Raw genomic sequence first — 4,261 nt, 5'->3', positions numbered from 1 at the left:
GAATCAATCAATCAGAGGTATATAGTACGGTTCAAAAATACAAATTCACAATATGTAAGAGATATGTAAAAATGCATAAAAAACACAAAATAATTTTATATATATATATATATATATATAAAAAAATTTGAAAAAGTGCATATATAAAGTTCCATTTAAAAATTCCATTAAAAGAAGTTGGAAGGCGGGAGACAAAACGATGGTGAGATAAAAAAGAGAAAATGAATGACATGCATACAGTACAAAATGAATTCTATGAAAGCCAGTTTATCTAAATCTGTATTTATTAATACCATTAAAATGCTCTAAAATCCTTATGTGTCATTTTCTTTTTTTTTTTTAAATTCTTTATTTTTTCATACGATAGGTATAGCAAGTACAATATAACATACAGGCTTGCGCAGAAGCCAATAACGAAGATAACATTCTCGGAAATACAATATGTAACATGAGCTCACATGATCAGCCTTTTTGAAGCCTTTTGTGCCTTGCCTCCTATCGAGGATTTTTAAAATTCTTAAATTTTCACTCCACAGATGAAACAACTGCACTGAAACGGTCGGGCTTACGCAGAAGCCAGTATGAACATCGCAAATGGTTAAATAATACAGATCAAGTAGGCCATACGGGTTCTTCCTGTGTCCCTGCACAATTGTTGCCCCATTCAGGGGAGTGTTCATTTTTATTTAGGCATATTGGCTACAGTTGGGGCCCCTCTTTGTACCCTATGTCATTTAGCTACCCCTGCTCGTGGGCTTCCCAGCACCTCCGGCAGCTTGATTATGCCTGGCGCAAAAAAATACTTGTCCCTTGAAAATCAAGGGATAATAAAAATAAGAGTAAAAAGAAAAAAGTTATAAAGCAGGAAACAGAATAAAGAAGTAAGAATACAGTATCGAAAGAGAGTGAGAAGAGTTAGCTTAGTAAAGAAAAAGAGAAGAAGGAAGGGAGAGGAGAAAAGAAGAGGGGGGGGAGGAGAACTTCCCTTTCTGCAGCAGCACATCCAAATCGCTTTATGAGGGGACCATTAAGCAAACCGAGTCCATACTCTGGTCATTACCCCGTCAGTCTCCGCTCGAGCCCACTGGGCTATTGTCCCATGGCTCCCAAAGTTTTTGGAAAGACACCATCGCACCCTTCACCCTAGCAGTCAGATCGTCCATAATCCTACATTCACGTACCCTAGAGATCACTCCTGAGAACTCTGGACCTTCTGGTTTTAGCCACTTAGTCGCTATCTCCCTGCGCGCACTTAGAGTTATCTTATGAGCTAGTTTCTGTTCTCTCCTAGTCCATCCTTCAACCGTTCTATTCAGCAAGTATGTCCAGGGGTCCATCTTCAGGGGTCTATCAAAAGTTTGTTTCAGCAGATCTTCCACCGCTTTCCAGAAGCTGCGTATCTTCGAACAGTCCCACCACATGTGGATGTACGTTCCGCGGGATCCACAGCCTCTCCAGCAAACGTCCGTGTCCATTTTATGCATTTTGTATAGTTTTACTGGCGTAGTATACCACCTGAACATAGTCTTCCATGTCTGTTCCTGGAGTGTGACACATATGGAAGCATTTTTATTCGCTTCCCATATCTCCTGCCATTCGATTCCTTCCAGGACCTCTCCCAAATCCGCCTCCCATTGTTCAGTGTATGTCAAACTCACCCACTCTTTGTTTTCGGTACTAACGTGTGCATACAAAAGTGTAATCATACCTTTAGGTGCCATTTCATCCGAACACATTTTCTCAAAAAACGACAGCTTTCTCTGGGCTGCGGCTCTGATATGTGGCCTACGAGCAAAGTCCCGTATCTGGATATATCTAAAAAAATCTGCCGGTGTTAAATGGTTGCCTTGTTGTAACTCCTCAAACTGGACTACCTCTCCATTGCGGTATAATTGATGGATCCGTTGTAGACCGGTTATCTCTATGTTTCGGAAGTCCCTTGGAGCCATGCCGGGTTGGAACTCTCTATTTCTAAGTAGGGGGGTGAGAGGGGAGGGAGTATGTGTCATTTTCTAATGGGGTGTCCAACATATTGGACACTGCACTTACATTGTAAGAAATAAACCCCATATTCGCTTTGACAATTAATAAAATGCTTAATTTTAAAGAGTTTTTTCGTAAAAAAGTTTTGAAATTCTGTAATTTAATTTGCTTGAAACTTGCATGTACTGCATCTCCCACATCTAAAACAATTTCCATTTTGCATACTATACTGTTTTCTTATTTATCATAATTTATTTCTCATTTTTCTTATTTATCATAATTTATTTCTCATTTTTCTTATTTATCATCATTTTTTTTATCCATTCCTCCCCCATACATTTTTTAAAATGTCTATTTATTTATTTTATTCCCAGAGATCTGATTCATCCTTTTTGTTCTATTAACTTACTATAGAGATTTGTTTATTAATATTGTTTTTTTTACTCCTGATCCACAGACTTTGTCATATGTTCTTTTTTATGTATAATTTTTTTTAAATTGAAACATAATTGGCGATTAATGAGACATCACACTGAAAAAAAGGCTAAAAAAGAGAGAAAAGAGGAAAATATAAATAAAAGGGAAAGGAAAGGGAAAAAGAAGGAAAAAAGCAAAAGGAGAAGAGAAAAAAAGATAAAACAACTTGACTCAAATACATTTTATTGATGTTCTACTGAATATTGAATACACGTATTTTATGTCTTGTACACCTCTCTTATTTCAATAAAATTCTATAAAAATAATCTGATATAGAATTGCTTATAGCTGGATTTTGTGAAAGCATTTTATTATGCTAAAATGAAAACAATACAGATCTACTTTAAATCATAATTTGTATGTGTAAAATCATTTCTTGTTGGGGGCGGAGCCTGACCAGCGAGCAGAGCAGACGTGCTCTGCATTAGCTCCTGAAAAACTGGCACAAAAACGGAGGATTAAACCAGCTAAAGTGATCTCACCCTCCTGCAGGTGGGCCCATTGGATTGGGGAGACCGGCCTGAACCCTGAGACACCGAAACTGGCGCCCGTGATAGCCGGGCTCCGCATCGGCAGAATGGGGCCTACCGCGGGAGTCGGCGGAGAAAGGCGGCAGCTTTCCCGCCAATCGCACACGGCCACTGGTACGCCTGGAACACTCTCTCCCCCCCCCCCGATGGACCGGTGGGGGTTATCCCGGTCCCCGCCAGATGGGGAACCCCACGCCCAGCACCCTCCGACTAAGCCTGCGACCTCTTCAAGCAAAGCGGGGCTAGGGGCCTCCAAAATGGCGGCAGCTTGTAAACCAACGTGGCAAACGAAGCACTCTTCATCCCGGTCCCTGCTGGGAGAAGAGACCCAAATGCAACCACGAGGACAAGCCGCACGAGCAGTCCTGCAGACACGCGACCAAGCCAAAAAGGCAGAGGAGGCATGGCTCCCACATTCCGGAGACATACTCGCCAGGCTGAACGACCACTTTTGGGAATTATGGCGGCAATTACGAAGCAAACTATGCCCACTCACACCACCACAGCGCAGGGGAGCCCTGAAACACAACCGCACGAACAAAACAGCACAACCACTGGGGGCGGACCGGAGAGGTGAGAGCCGGATGGCACAGAGATCCCCCTCAGGCCCAGAGTTCTTACAAAAGCCTGTCCCCTCCACTCTTGGCCCACCCAGGTTGAAGGCAAAGCCGGGCGCAACCCTGAGACATTGCCCACACTGGTGGAGGGCTCGCCGCCGCACTCAGCGGCCGACCACCCGCACCCCCAGCCACTCCCAACGGGAGAGAGATCTGACCCCTCGCGCCAGCCAAGACTGTGGACCCAAGATGTCGGCCCTGCTACTGACCAGGGGCAGGGGAATGCACTTACCTCGCTCCATCCGAGCCGCCAACTCCGCTCTCGGCCAGACTCACTGCGACATCCACCGCGCACAGAGGGATGTCACATCCCTATCTCACACCTGGGCACAGCCTGAGGGACATACCCGGAGAGCAAAGCCTAAGCATAATCGACTATGCAATTATGTACTACAGAAGCCCACACAGGGAATCGGCTGACTCTGAGAGATGGATGCTGGCCAAGACAGGCCACCGACCAGGGACTTTGACTAGCACAACTGTCCTAACAATGTTTAACCCTTCTTATTCCTTTTCTTATGTTATCGTATGTCATGTAGTTAAAATCGGTTGGAACTAATGTATAGATAAGTCGCACCTTATCGGTATGTCTGTAGCCTTGTCTTTGCCTAGACACTAATGTGCCCAGCTAATCCACATAGAATACAGGATCTA

The sequence above is a fragment of the Pelobates fuscus genome, chromosome 9 (genome assembly GCF_036172605.1).
Source record: "Pelobates fuscus isolate aPelFus1 chromosome 9, aPelFus1.pri, whole genome shotgun sequence".
Taxonomy (NCBI): Eukaryota; Metazoa; Chordata; class Amphibia; order Anura; family Pelobatidae; genus Pelobates; species Pelobates fuscus.
Note: the sequence above shows the minus strand (reverse complement) of the source record.